Consider the following 16053-nt stretch of genomic DNA (forward strand, 5'->3'; position numbering starts at 1 on the left):
CTTTTCCATGGAATTTTTGCAGAGGTGGATGCATAAAGGATCCCCTCCTGTCTAACTTACATTCAGCCAAAAAGTTCTTAGAAAGATTCTAGACATCTTATATGGAATTCAAACCCAGGTCTTTGCAACCAGGGGCACCATCAGAGATTGTAGCTGGATCTGTATCCTCATACTGAACTGTTGCTAGAGTACCCCAGGTGGCTCTGTTTTTTCATCTCTTCTCTTCCTTCTGTACATCATTTATCAGTTGATGTGAATCCAATTTGCAGTACATTACACTCTCCTTTCTCATTTGATAAAACTTGCATCACACAAATCACCAAAACTTCTGGAATATCTACTTTTAATTGCAAAGTTCAGATCACTTCTTGCAAAACACAACCTGTGTCATTTCTCACAAAAGTAAAAAAAAAAAAAAAAAGATCCTTTTCTTCTATTGTTACTTTTGTCAACACCCAAATTTCTACACAAGACAAAATTTCTCTTCTAGGGAAAACCATATTCTCTATTCTTTCATAGCATAAACACATTACTGATATTGTAATGTGTTTATACCAAGCATCCTCAGCATCCAAAAAATAAAGCTTTCTCTTTTATGCATGGCCTTTACATCCAAATAGCTAATCTCTGACTCAGTACAGACAAGAACAGTTTGGTTGATTAATGACTTGTCTCTCACCAATTCACTATCCTCCTTCACACAGACATTCATTTGCTCTTGTTTTCATTTTCTGTGGATATTTCATGATCACTGTTCACCTTAACTGCCATCAGTAATTCTCCCACTTTGTTCTAAATCTGCTAAAGCACGTAAAAGTTGTTCACTACCTCTCCACAGCCCAACACCAAACTCAAAAAATAAATTTTCCTCTTCTTTATTATTACCTACTCAGAGCTGATGAGAGGGGAAACACTGAAAAAAATCCCCCCCTCTCAAGCCCCAGAAACTTGTATTAGCTTTTTCCCCTCTCATCAGCTGAGCACCTTTAGAACAGGCTTCCTTCTTAAGTATTTCCCATATACTGTATTATGACCTGCAGCTCTTCAGATCCAGTGTTAACAAGTTTTTTTTCCATTTTTCCTCAATTTTCTGCTGATCCATGATACTGATGTACCATAGTTCAAACAATAACCTTGTGTGTGTATGTATGCACATGCAGGATTGCATCGCCACAAAAATAATGATAAGTAAATAAAAAGAAGTGGCCAGAGTAATGACTCTGAGGATAGGAGAGCCAGAAATAAATCTTTGTTTAGTTTTTTAAAGGACAATAGAAATAATTTCATTGTGGATTTTGTTATATGCATAATCAACAATATAGTCTTAAAGTTGTTGTTTTTTATTATATTTTATAGTAATCCACTCACAAATGATTGAGGATCTGTAATACATTAGTGTAATGGATGGACTGGGGCTAGGAAGACAGGAGAAATTTTATTTATTGATGTATTTATATTTTTAGGTAACAGTTGGTGGAAAACATGTAAGCTCTTAACCCATTCCACAGGCTGGATTATAAATTGGTGGTGACTGGTTGTAGGACAAATGCTCACGAATATTTGAGAAGAGAAAGAGAGATGTGTGGTATTTTAAGTATAAGTTCAGATGAACACTGTCCATATGAAAATAGCAACAGAAAATTGTTATACAGAGACTGTGTGCCTTGTTGCCAGAGATATAGCAAGCCAGTATGATTTTTTTTCTGCTGAACAGCATCCATAATTTTTAATGGAGTGTTTGGGGTACCTCAAGATGTAAGTAATACTGCACAGACCTTGGACTTGTATAGTGAAAGTTTCTCAGGAAGAAGTACTGCGTGACATAGAAGAAAAGGTCAGCTTTTTAGATGCTAAAGCAGTTATACAAGTTTTTTGTTTGGCAACAAAATTTATAGTCATGGTCATTTGAAGAAGAGAAATCTCTTCTTGATTAAAGACCTAGATGAAATTAAACATAAGTGTTTTTTGCTTGAAATACTACAGGAGTTCATTAAGAAATGAAATTGACCAAGCTATCTTTACCATCCTGGAGGAGAAATCAACATTTACTTTCCAAATAGATGTTCTTGTAATCTTACTGATTTGTATATCAAGGTTTCAGGAATGAGAGGCAGGAGTGCAGAGTGATGTCATCTGAAGAAACCCAAGATACTCTAGCTTTAATACAGAATATGGAGAATAAAAATCCATTCATCCCATATACACAGCAATGACCAAAGTGGAAACTTACAAAATGCACCTGGATGATCACAGGATAAAAGTTTGCTCAGGAGACCTTTGTGCTGAGATCAGATGAAAATACAAGAGTGACAACATGAATTTCTTCAAATCATTCCATAATATTGGTCCAGAGATGGGTAACATAAAATAGAAGATATCTTCCATGGAGTGTCTCAGGCAGGATCCATATTAGTGGTTACTGTTGATTATTGTTACTGCAGGAAACTTCCTGTGACTGCAGAAAATGAGATGTGAATGATAGTTTAATGACAACTTTGTTACCTCTCCTTTTATTTATTTATTTATATTTATTTTATTTTTTGATGATGCTTTAATAATTATCAAACTGCTGGCAAAGATTTACTTCCTCTCCCTTGCCTCCAAACTAAATTTAAACAAACTTGATTCTACCTAGAAAATCATTAATGTATTTACTAGCTATTTTCATGGTAGGTAGTGATTGTGATGACTCCTGCAGTGAGTCTTCTTGTGACCCCTTGGAGATCAGATAATAATAATATTATTATTATTATATTTCATGACCATTGAGGATTAAAATACTTGTCCCAGTAGTTGAAATTCTCTTAAAAACTTGGAAGAAAATATACATTTTTGTATGAGAGCATATCTCAAATATACAGCAGATACCTGAATAATTAATAGTGAAATTGTTATTCGTTATTATTATTACTACTACAGAACTCCATGTAATCAGAGGACTCACTGGGAAAGAACAAAATCAAAAAACAGCTTATCCAGAGATGGGTAACATAAAATAGAAGATATCTTCCGTGGAGTGTCTCAGGCAGGATCCATATTAGTGGTTACTGTTGATAAGTAACCATTGTACTTCACTTTAAACCAATTCACTGTTTTACACTGTTCTTCTGCAACTCATTCAGTTCACCTTAAAAGTAAACAGTTAAATATTTATGACAGTATGAATATTTAACTGCTATGTATTCGAATTCTTAGATGAATCATGGCATATATCAAGAGTGTAATGAAGTATATAGGAGCATGACATTGAGTAAATGAAGAAGCAGTTAATTTATTAAAGTGAAATATGGTAAAGAATGTGTCAGAGGATGGTAGATTCATTTTGTATGGCAGTTCAATCGTGAGAAGTGTGGTGATTAAAAAAAAAAAAAAAGAGAGAGCATATGCAGTGTGCCCATTAAATAATGAGACAAAATTCATATAAAAATAAAGAGTTACACAGTAAGATTAATACTTTATTTATTTTCAGTATACTTGTAATCGTCCCTTAGCTCAATACAACATTTACATTGTTTGTACAAATTTTCGAAATACCATTGGAACTTCATGACCATTGAGGATTAAAATACTTGTCCCAATAGTTGAAATTCTCTTGAAAACTTGGAAGAAAATATAAATTTTTGTATGTGAGCATATCTCAAATATACAGCAGATACCTGAATAATTAATAGTGAAACTGTTATTAATTATTAGGTAGAGCACTGAGTTCAGCTGTCACAATCTTCTGGATGATCCACTGAGTCAAACTGGTGTCCTCTTAATTTTATTTTCGATTTGGTGGGCGGGGGGGGGGGGGGGAGGTCTGCCAGTGCTGAATACAATGGATGTACAAGCACTGTGGTTGTGCATTTAGAAAGTGAGAAACTGTTTACATTTAATGCACAGACACATGACAATGTGTCTGCACATTGTAAACAATGTGCAGACACATTGTCATGTGGCAATGGCCAGCTGTTTGTTCTGCACTCTTCCCCATTTCTCATGCATTGATTGAGATATTATATGACACCAATATGGTAGACTGTTCCAGAGGGCCAAATAGTTATATTTGACACTCCAGAACAAATTCCTTATGAACATTTTCATGAATGTTGAAGAAAACAGCATTTCGTTTTGACTCAATATTTTTGCAGTTGAATTTTTTCTGTGTGGGAGATATTGGTAATCCCCATTTCATGCTTTCCTATTTTGTTTCTGAGTCATATTAGAAGCACATTAATTTCTCACCAGTCATAATTCTCTCCAAAATGATATGATTCAAATGAAATTTTCACAGCAAAGAACACAATGCTCTCTCTGCTCAGGAGTCAAGAATGTGGCACAAATCATGAACTTTTTTGCCCCTAAATTTTCCAGAAAAATTTCACAGGCTGCTGCTTCTTTTCTGACATTAATTTCTGTGTCATTCAATTGGTGATTTAACAATCACTGTTAATTAGCTCATGAACTTTTTTCACATTTTGATCATTCTGAACCAAGACAAGTTTTTCTGGCCGTGGATCATCTCCTGTTGAATTTCTGTTATCTTAAAATTGTATGAACTGCTCAAAAACTTGAGGCAGATTTGCTTGGCTCAAGAAATTTTATCATTGCTTGTTGTTTCCTTTTCAAATTTGCAATACCTATGCTTATTGGAAAGAGCACACACTAGTAGTAGAAATGATATACTAGTTTGCCCAGTTCCATTTACAGTATGCCCATAAAAAGTTTTGTCCCATTATTTAGTAGCCACAGTGTATAAGGCATGTTTATAAGTGATAAAAAACAAATAATGGACTTGGAATGGGCATCAAAGACTTAGGCATCTAACAACAAGATGGTGGTCTCACTAGGCAATGAATGAAATGTATTTTTCTGGAGGGACTGTTGTCATGTGTGTGAGACAGAGAGAATGTAGAGGCAAGATGAAGTGGTATGCATAAGGGAGAAGGAAGGGGAGAGTCCAAGAAGTATGAGAGGCAGACTCTGGAAGAATAGAAGAGAGATACAAGAATGATAGAATGATTACAACACTGTGGAATGAAAGACAGGAGTGAGAGAAACTGAATGAACAAAAGGAGAGAATGAGATTGGTCAGAGTGAAGTGAGACATGTAACATTGAGAATACAACCATTAAAGTGAAGAGAGTGTAATAAATGGGATGACTTCATAGTAGAATTGCAGTAGGTCAGTGAGGTTGTTTACTATTGTGGCAGCACAAGAGAGAGAGATAAGCATGATTTATGGGTCTTCACATAGACTGTCATGTTTGTACACTAATTCCAAGAGCATTAGAAATAAGGGCCCTAATTTTTTTTTTTTTTTTTTTTTTTTGCATTGATGGAATTGGTTGATTGAATCAGCCTAAGCATTACTGTCATATGCAAAACTGAATTAACTGAAGATAATATAAGGTAGGAACAGAAAAAATACACAGAACTTTCTGGGAGGATAGGAAGGTAAAAAGAAAAGGAGTATACTTCTAATGACAGTAGAGGAATTGTGGCTGTTTAGAGTTAAGGTAAAACATGGCAGTATGTGCAGTAGCCTTGAGATTCCTTGATGTATGTTTGAAATATATAGGACAAGTATCTAGAGGATGTTATATGCTTGGGAATGTATTGCGCAATGACTTAAGAAATTGTTATAGAAAATTGATTGAATTGTATTTATGAGAATAAGAACTGGAAAGAGAAGATAGCACATGAAAGCAAATTCATTAAATTTCTGGAGGTCTTGACTGCCTTAGACAACATGTGAACAGAATCAATGCAAAGTTTTAGCATTGGATTTGGTGATGCTCGCAGAGGATGTAACTTTATCAATTTTTTACATCACAGACTAGAAACCTATCTTCATTTCACATGAAAACACAAATAAATAAGTGAATAATATTCATTTAAAGGCCAGATATTTTGGTTTGAAAATTACAGACCATCATCAGTGGCAAATGGTAGTTTAATATAAAATCGAATACAAACAGTGGATTGATTTGAAACAGTGAGAGCTGTCTGACACAACGCAAAGGTATAATTGAGGAGACATTATATTATTAATTAAAACTTTAATGATGTGTAATTAAAATAAGACTTTCCCATATCTTTGATATTGAGAGGCAGTCATTCCGATTCATATTAGGACGATGAAGTAAGGCTTCACCGCTTTCTTTAAATAACCATTCGAATTTATAGTGACAATAAAGAAGTAAGCATGTTTCAGACCATATGATATTGTCGTCTGTATCTAGTCCATGTGTTTTCAAGGCCTGATTTCTTGGATTTCCTATTGATGATATAAGACTGGTGTTCTTCTATTCTTTTTTCCACTGAACATCCAGTTTGTTCAAAATATGAAAGGTGACAATCACAAGGAACTTGGTAGACACCAGAAAGAGCAAGAGAAGAATGTTTATCTTTAGAAGATGGGAACCATAATGATAAAACGTTGATTGGAATAAATGTAGTCACTAGATTGCACTTCTTAAAAATTTGAGAAATTGAGTCTGAGATGCTAGAAATGTATAGGATAGGGACTCTACATACTGTTTCCTTGTCATCTGAGCTAGGTATATAGGAGTCCAAAAGACGTTGTGATCCGTTTTGAGAAGCCATTGAGTTTCATATATCGTTTGATGTTTAAAAGTTCTTTAATTGTTGTGGCATAGAGCAAATAATGTGAGCATGTCATAATAAAGTTGTTTCAAGCCCTATGGATCTGTAATAAATGGGGTGGTGGTCTCTCACTAGACAATAAAATTTATCTACCACCTAAAATTGTTCAACAAACATCCATGCTATAATGGACTTCAAACTCCACAACCTGTTGTTTGGAAAGTGAAAACATTATATTAAATAAAACACTAAGGCTAAACAAACTTGGTATCGAAACTGCCACCCATCAGTGAGGTGATTTTACCATACTTAGTAAATTGATTATAGAAAGCTGCATAGTCAACTTAATCAGTACCATGGGATTATGAGCTGTGAGGGAAAGTGATTGATAGAGAACAAAACTAATAAAAATGCATTGGACACAAGCAAGTTAAGAGAAGGATAAATAAGACAGGAGTGAAATGGATGAATGAACATTAAAATTAGAAAAAGAAAGTGCAATGAAAGATGTAACTCGCCCTCATGTATATCTCGCACCCCTGATTTTACTTTTTGAAAAAAGAAATTAAAAAGTTTTGCATATGCTTCGCACACGAAAGAAAGTTTAAACATGTTCATGTTGGGATGATAGTAACTCACTCGGCGCAGTAAACAACACACCCTCCCTAACAACCACTATACTGCAGATGCAAGAAAAACAAGTAGTTTTATTGTGTCACTGAAATAAGGTACAGAGACATTTGCAGTCTGTGTAATATATTTGTCAACAAATAGTGTAATTAGAGACAACTGGGATAAAAACAGCACTAACTAATGATTCGCTTGAGCCTATGTTGTATAGGCTCAAGCAAAACCGTATGTTGTAACACAGTATCTAACTAAAAACTATTGTCCAAACATTTGTACAAATTTTCAATTATGTGAAATAAGTGTTTTTTTCAATTGCATTTGAAATTTTCAATGTCATTAAGACAGATTGCAAAGGCTAACTTCAAATAAAATTCTACTGGCAAATTGAACTAATGTGTTTGTGAGTCTGCCCCCCCCCCCCCAGCCCGACGCAGAAGTGGTATGCAAACAAGCAGCAATAAAATTCAACCGAAGGGTTAAAACTTTGTGTCAGTTGAGCCTGCTCGCTCGATGCAGAAGTGGTACACAAATGGTAACGAGAAGTCCTGTCTGAAGGATAAATGGGCGAAACACTACCCCAACATGAACATGTTAAAACTAAGAAAGATATAGTAAATTTTGTTATGGCAGTCTCAGATATTGTGGAATTTGGTTGAAAAGAATCAGCATTTCAACTCAACAATTGTCGGCTTGCCTTTATCAGTATTAAGTACAGTATTAAGAAGAGATAGCACAACTCAACTTAATACTGTACCAATCATATGCACATCTTCATATCTCTACCAGCCTACCATTGCTGTCTGTTTCACGCTCTGCTTTCACTTGTGAAGGATTGTTCATTAATAATAATAAAACAACTTTCCGATATGAGGACTGATGTGGCCATTATTCCTGGTGGTTTTACACCTTGTCTACAGCTCTTGGATGTATATCAGTCAACAAACCATTCAAGGCCTATGTACGAAAATTCTACATGCAATGGATGGCAGCCTTCAGCTACGACCTAACTCTAGCAGGGAAGATAAAGAGAACCATCATTAGAACTGTTGTGCAACTGGATTTTGAGAGCTTGGGAAATTATTTTGCCAGAAATAATTGCCAAGAGTTTTTTTTTTTTAAAAAAAAAAAAAAAAAAACAGCATCTCTAATGTCCTGGATGGGAGAGAAGATGATGCGGGTAGATGACTTTGACGATGTACACAAGGAAACACTCTCGATGCCAGAAGTAGTGATAATGAATAGGAGGTTCTTGGTAAATCATATCCATTTTCAGTTTTTTCCTGAAAACTTTAGTTTCCGAAAATCCCTGCATACATCTTGCACCATGATTTTTTAACTTTAATTTTGGGAAAAAAAGTGTGAGTTATATTCAAGTAAATACAGTAATAGAACAGTTATAGTAAAGGACATTTGGTTATGAGAAGTTAAATTGACTATTCTAGCCAAAGCAAATCCAAGGAAGTTATTCTGCTATGTTGGAAACTTAAGAAAGAATGATTATCAAATGGTAAAATCAGTGGATAGTAATGGTGACAAAATAATCACTACACAGGTGTAGTAGAATTATGGCGTAGTAGAATTATTTAGATAGCACAGATGGCTAGAGGTATTGAGTAAGCTCGGTGTTAAAAAGTTGTGGTTTAGTTGTTAATATCACCATGTATTTTTAGGAAGCATTCAAAGAAGTTGACTTTGCTCCTGACTTACTTATTTTTTATGTGACTCTCTCATTGATGAAAGGTTGTAAACCTATAGTACGATAGCACTGTGGGTGGACTAAATATATATATATATATATATATATATATTAATTTTTATAATTTTTCTGTAGTTTTTATTCATTTCTGCCTAGTTCAGAAACCTGTTAAAGAGACCAAACATGGAACTTTTTCAAGCCAATTCAAGCCTTCGGTAAGCAGGTAGTGGTCTCACACTAGACGATGAAATTCATCTACCACCTAAAGATAATCACATACATTCATACTCACAGCAGAATTCGAACTCACAACTTGTTAGTTGGAGAGAGGATATTATGGTAACCAATCATGCTGGAGTAGAGTCTTAAAAAAGAAAGTTCCAAAGAAGTGAAAGAAAGGCATAATAATGCATTATAATAATAATATACATATGCATATGCATAATAATACACAAGAGCACTATTAAGGCAAACATTTCCAGTTATGGGCCAGTCCTCTATAAATTCAGGTCTGGTCACTCTGTTTAAAAGGTTGTGGATTCAAATCACACCATGGGAAGAACTATGAAGTGTTTTGCTGTTATAGAGGATACTACTAAGTAGAAATATGGAGGTGCTTGTACCACTGTACATTTTCATTAGACTACACCTTAGTGGCATGCATAAATTTTTGTTGTCATATGAAAATTCTGGACAGCATTTAGAGATGTGCACCGAAGACAGTTTCTGGACTTTGGTGTATTGGTTATGAGGAGAAGGTAAGGAAAATGCAAACTGCAGAGTGATAGCAAATAAGAAGTGATAAAATAAAAACTTTCAAAGTAATAAAGAGGTGTTAGCAGATAAAATGGAAAGGATTATACCAAATGTGGAGGAAAAGAGGAGAAAGACAGGATGCCATCCCTGGAGGTTTATTAAAGTATGATGACTAAGAGAGTGAGGAGAAGTATTTCTTTAACATGAAGGATGGCAAGCAAGTTGAATGCTTTTGCTAGAATGTGTTTTGAATGTGAAGAATGCAAATATGGTTAAGGAAACTACCGTAAATATGTTTTTGGTTGAGTAAGCCCCGTAGTGAATCTTTTGACTGACTGGTAGTCGTTTAATAATAATCACAGCTTCTTGAAGATTTCTGTGTGATTGTCCTTGAAATAGCATAATGATGTTAGCGTAACATCATTATGCTAACAATTCCTGTTAGTGTAGCAAGTGCAGAAAGAAGTTTTTCCAAGCTTAAACTGATTAAAAAATATTTGCGAACAGCAGTGACCCAAGAAAGATTGGTTGGTCTAGCAAGTATATCGATAGAGGCAGACATAGCTTATAATTTAAATTTAGAAGAGCTTATAAACATTTTTATTGTGCGATATCCCCATAGAGCAAACATTTAATTCATATTATTATGTAATCATTTTGCATTAATGTTTCTCTTGTAATAAAAACAAAATAGCAATTGGAGATTTTCTTATATTTTTGTCTTATAATCCATCAGGAGCGATATTTATTTTCCTCAGGGTGTGATATAATCTGACGATGGCCCTGTCTGGGTTACAAAATTTAGTTGATAGGCAGAGAAGGGGACATGATAGAAACTTATAAGATATTAAAGGGATTTTATAAAATTGATGCAAAGGAAATTTTTCAATATATAACATATAATCAGAGAACTAGGGATCATCCATGGAAGTTATTATTATTATCATCAAAGACTCATCTAGGAGGTCCTATTATCATACACACAGCTCATCAACCTGCTTCTCACTTGCCTGCTCACACCCTCTTTATACAGTTTCCAGGGATGACCTCTGGTTCTCCCCTGATCTCCCACTGTTTTCTGTAGAACCTCTCCAACATTGATCCTATAACAATCCCTCACTAACAGTCTCTATCATATCTCCCCTCTTCCTCCTATCCACCAGACTGTAAATTGAATCTACTTAAGCGACCAGGTGACTAAATCTGGGCACAGTAGTCCATGTGTGGCCTAATCAAAGCCTTATACAATGAAACAAGAATCTCCCTACTTCTACAAGTCAGTGTCCTCTGCATTATTCCCAGAAGTCTTTGTGTTGTCTTCACAATTTTGGCAATGTGTCCTCTAAATTTCAGATACTTATCCACTATCACCACAAGATCTCTTATTTCTTCAACTTCCGAGACTATATCCTCACCAAGCATAAATTCTGCATCCCATCTTTGTTTCCCAAATTTTAAAACCTTACACTTTGCAACATTGAACTCACATCCCCATTCCTGTGCCCAGTCACTCAATTTATTCAAGTCTTCTTGTAAGGCCACAACATATTCTTTACTCTTCATGGTTCATTCCAACTTTGCATCATCTGTAAACAACTGAATATCTCCATACAAATCTTCGAAAATTTCATTAATATACTAGTTAAACAGTAATGGTCCTAAAACAGACCCCTGAGGCACACCGCTAGTGACTTTCCTTTCCTTGGATATTGCTCCCCCATACACAACTTGCTGATATCTATCAGATAGCCAGTCTTCAATCCAATGCACTAATCTAATATCCAACCCCATCTGCTCTAATTTGACTTTCAACTTATCATGCAGTAATCTATCAAAAGCCTTTGCAAAATCTAAGTATATTACTGTGTATCCCTCTCCTTTGTCCAAGGAAGCTGTAATGTTATTGTAATAAGTAAGTAGATTACTAAAACATGACCTCCCTTTAGCAAATCAATGCTGTCCATCAAAGATAATACTATTGTTGTCAACCCAATTAGTTCTCACAAGCTTCTTCAACAACTTAACCACAACACCTAATAGACAGCTAGACCTATAATTTGATGCTTGAGTTCTATCACCTCCCTTATGAAGCAGCACAATTTTGCCCTCCTTCCACTCCTTAGGAACTTGACCCAATGCAACACTCATATTAAAAAAATATGTCAAGGCAGGTGTCAACTCCCATCACATTCCTTCAGAATACGTGGTGATATATTATCAAGTCCCACAGCCTTATTATTATCTAGTTTGCTTAACTACCCATATAACTCTTGCTCACTTAGAGTCAGTCTCTCCTCCCCATCATCAACTGCTCTCAATCTCTCCATGAAGTCACATTCACAAGATTGAAAGGCCTTTATGAACTGCTCATTAAGTATCTCCACTACATCTTCCACAATAGCTGTCTTTATCCCATTTTCTCCAATCAATGTCATCCTTCCATAATCATTTTTTTTTTTTGCTGACTACATATCAAAGGAACTCCTTATGATTCATTTTGGCTTCATTAGCTAACTGCTGTTCGTACCTCACTTTTGTTACCCTTACCAACCAAGTCACCCGCTTGGCTGGTCTTTGTAATCCTCATGGAATTGGTTATCACCACTTCTCTTATGCTGCCTCCATAAAGGTAGCATAAGAGAAGTGGTGTCTCTTATGCTGCCCTTTTTCTCTGTATCGCATGCTTAATCTTTCTATTCATCCATTTTACACCTACCTTATTTAACCTGAGCCTTGGAATACATTTAAACATTGCTTCTACTAGAGAGTTCTTGAAAATCCCCCAAGCTGCACTGATCTCTTTTCCAGCTAACTCCTCATTCCATATTACACCCACAAGGGGTCTCCTGAGTTCTTCATTATCACCACATATCCTAGGTAATTGCCACATATAACCCTTTCTCACAGAGATAGGGGTATATGTGGTGATTACCTGGTTGTGTAAGAGAGTGGTTAGTAGTAGTGTGCAAACTTGATTTTTTGCTTGGAGAGTGGGGATAGTGAGTGGAATAGATGCCCAGAATTAGTCATGAGTGCCTTAACAATAAATTAGTTTAAGGAAAGGTGTGATAGGTTTTGTATGTGTAAACATTAGTATGGATCGCACACAATGATTTTCTGAGCCCCATGGAAATACTGCATTATTATAATAATAATAATTTTGATATGCACATCTCTCTTGAAAACTTGTAATAAGGCATAAATGCTCCTATCACATATAGCAAATACTTAAGAGCAACTTTGGGAAGCTATCATTCTGAATTTGGAAGTATAGTATACTGTCATTAATCTAATTTCATTCACAGGCTAGTTTGTTTATGCTAGATTTGGATAAGGGCATGGATAAATCTTGTCAGCTGTGCTTCATAAACTTTTTTTTTTTCTCTCATAAGTGTTTTGTACATTTTTTGTATACAATAGAAAAATTTTAAAAATACTTTACCAAAAAAATCTGCCTATTCATTCACTTTATTTTTTAAAAGTCAAGTAGCAGTATATTATAATTCTTGAAAGATTGCAGAATAAGCTTTTTTCCTTTAACATTTTATTCTTTTACAATATTTCTGAGATAAAGCCACTATATATATAAGCTTAGTAGTAATATCAGTTCTGTTATAAAATGAATTATCATGGAATAGCTGCAAATTCTAATATCATGTAAGGCATGAATGCTCTTTGGGAAACCTGTTCTAAACAAACTAAAGAACTTGATTTTATATGGCTTGTCTTTTTTTTTTTTTTTTTTTAATTAAAAAAAAATGCATTTTTAAACTTCCTAATACTCGTGTGTGTATCTGTAAAATAATTGGTGTTCATTTATTAGCACAAAGTAAAATAAATTTCTCATATAACAATAATATGATTATCATCATAAGTAAATAGAAAGGTCATCAAATAAAACTTTCTGTGAAATGTAATATTTATGTTTAACACCTTTTTCCCTTCCCTAGACTGCCTGCTTGATGAATTACAGGTGGCGTGTCTCCTGTTCCTGTGCCGTGCATCTGTCTCCTTGTCTTAGTCATCACTATCTATCCCTTATTCCCTATGGATGTTATAAGTGTGCCGCCAGGTGTGTTTTTGTTGTTGTTGTTTTTTGTTTTTATTTTATGGGACCCAAGAAGATGAAGAATAATTTGTGTTTATTCAGGTGTGCTTCACTTGGTGGTTTATTTGTAGCTGCATATGTGGAAACCAACCCAGGCTTAATTAGCAGAGTGTAACTACCGTCCCCATGTACAAAGCTTAGCATGCGTAGCTAATGTTTTAATGCTCACCATGCTCTGTTCTGTGTGTGTATGTTTATGTGTTTAATAATTTTTCTTTTATGTATTTTCCTCTCCTTAATTCAAAGTTTGTTTTGCAATAACCATTGTTATTATTCTTCATTGTTAATTAATTTTTCCGAGGCAGCTGATTAATTTGTTAGTTAGTATTCAGTTAAATGTTTTGTATATATACCTGTGTAAAATATCTAAGCAGATACTGTAGATAATTCAGATGTGTGACACTGAAACAGTAATCCAAGTGTATGCAAAATATACCTTTACACATAATTTCAGATAATGATGCTTGAGAATTTTTAATCAAAGTAAAATTCTCAGTTCTCTAAAGAAAGTAAGACAGGAAAAATCTTCATGGTGTGAATGTGGCATGGGGACTGTACATTGACATAGTTTACTGAAAAATGAGAAGATGCCTTGGCCTTTTGTTAGTGTCATTGGTTGAAATATTAGTAATTGGTCAAGAAACAGCACCTTCATACTATGAACTATATCTAGTCTGAAAATAAAAAAATAAAAACAAAACATCCATAATAGAATTTATATATATCTGGTGTGCTAGCGTGCACACAATTGCAGAAAAACCAAAGACATTGTAAAGATTGTAATAAAAAAGATGAAATATGATTGCCTTATGTGTTTCATAATACCTAAGTTGAAATTATAAAGAGATGTGCAATTTGTCTAATTCCTTACAAATATTTGTCATTATATAGTTTTAATAGTTCTACAGTGTAGCTGTGGTCAAAGTGGTCAGCTGTTGTGGTGTGATAACTGTAAATTCTGTGTGGCACACACTTTTGTATACATCTGTTCAAGCACAAAATTATAATTTATGTAGTCACTTTTTAATGGTGTGGTCTTTGTAAAGAACTATATCAGTTGTAATGTTCTCTAAAGCTCAACTGTTTTGTGTATAGTCAATGTGAAAATTAATAATAATTTTAAAATATTGTAAATCCATTTTGCACAATGCGACACTTGTGTGCCAAAGCAGCACTCATATGAGTTTCCTAGAAAGAAAAAGTTGGCTACTTTGACCTATAATGCAATTGATTTGCAATGGTATTTTCCCTTTATGGGTTTTGTTTAGTATTTGTTATTGTTACTAAATTATGGTTCACTAAAACCAGCTACTGACTTTTAAAATAGCAAAAACTTTAAGTTGAACCATAAGTCAGTTTATAGTTTATTTGTTGACAAAATGTGAAGCTAATGATGAAGGCACAGATTTCTGTTTATTTAAATAATACAAACTGTACTTTCTGAGAAATAAAATTTTTAAACTTGTTGAAAGACGCTGAAATTCACAACATGCACTTATTCTTATTTTTGTGTGGTATTAAGTACTTTGAAGTTTGTATTTTTTTTTTTAATAGTGGAAATCTGTTTTAGAATGTTTTATAAATAATTTTTACTATTGCTATCAAAATATATAAGTGCAATGACAGTATGTTCTCCCCACACGCCTCATGAAATACTGTTTTGTGATGCCATTCTGATGCTGAATTTTATTTTATTTATTTTTTATTTTTTGCTTGTTTTCACTAGGATGTATGGGATCTAGCCAAAGTATGTAATTTAATAGTTAGTGTTTTATTGTCTTTGTCCCAGTTTTCATTATTTTGAGCTGGTGCCCTATGTGTATGTACAGACTTGGGAACAGAAAAAATAAAAATTTTAATATTTTGAAAAAAAAAAAAAAAAAAAGTTGAGAAGCAACAAAAGAGGAGGCTTTTGCCAGTAGTCTTTTGGTTTTTCTTCTAGGTGCACTTAAAAAAATAAAAAAAAACAACTGGTAAATGTGTATTTTTAGTAAATCCCTAATATATAAAGATTTTTGCATATCATCTGATCAGTGCCTTCATAGGACTCAGAAGAATTACATATGCTGTTTGGTTTGAAAGACCCGAGTTTGAATTGCCTATGTAAGGAACATCATAAGACATTTTAACTTAAAGATAAGTTTACCAGTTTCATAAGGAATGGTGTAAGAGACAGTGATAAGGGCCTACCACACACACACACACTTGCATAAGAGGTAATGTGTGGGAAACACATACATTATTATGGAAACTACTTCCATGTTAGAGTAAA

General features: G+C 34.3%; 1 protein-coding gene across 10 annotated transcripts in view; it reads left to right on the plus strand.

Moving 5' to 3' along the window:
- The window catches only part of LOC150097830 (CUGBP Elav-like family member 1-A), an 816588-nt gene extending 800917 nt beyond the window's left edge, over positions 1-15671 (plus strand). For 8 of the 10 annotated variants that reach the window (XR_016549571.1, XR_016549568.1, XR_016549570.1 and 5 more), the window contains one exon: positions 13624-15670. The gene's annotated coding sequence lies outside the window, so the exon portion shown is untranslated. Of the gene's footprint in view, positions 1-13623 lie in introns of all 10 variants that reach the window. The other 2 variants (XR_016549569.1, XR_016549572.1) reach the window with 2 other exon arrangements.
- Positions 15672-16053: the final 382 nt, after the last annotated feature.

The sequence above is a fragment of the Typopeltis vanoorti genome, chromosome 16 (genome assembly GCF_054136105.1).
Source record: "Typopeltis vanoorti isolate ZY-2024b chromosome 16, IOZ_Tvanoo_1.0, whole genome shotgun sequence".
Classification (NCBI taxonomy): Eukaryota; Metazoa; Arthropoda; class Arachnida; order Uropygi; family Thelyphonidae; genus Typopeltis; species Typopeltis vanoorti.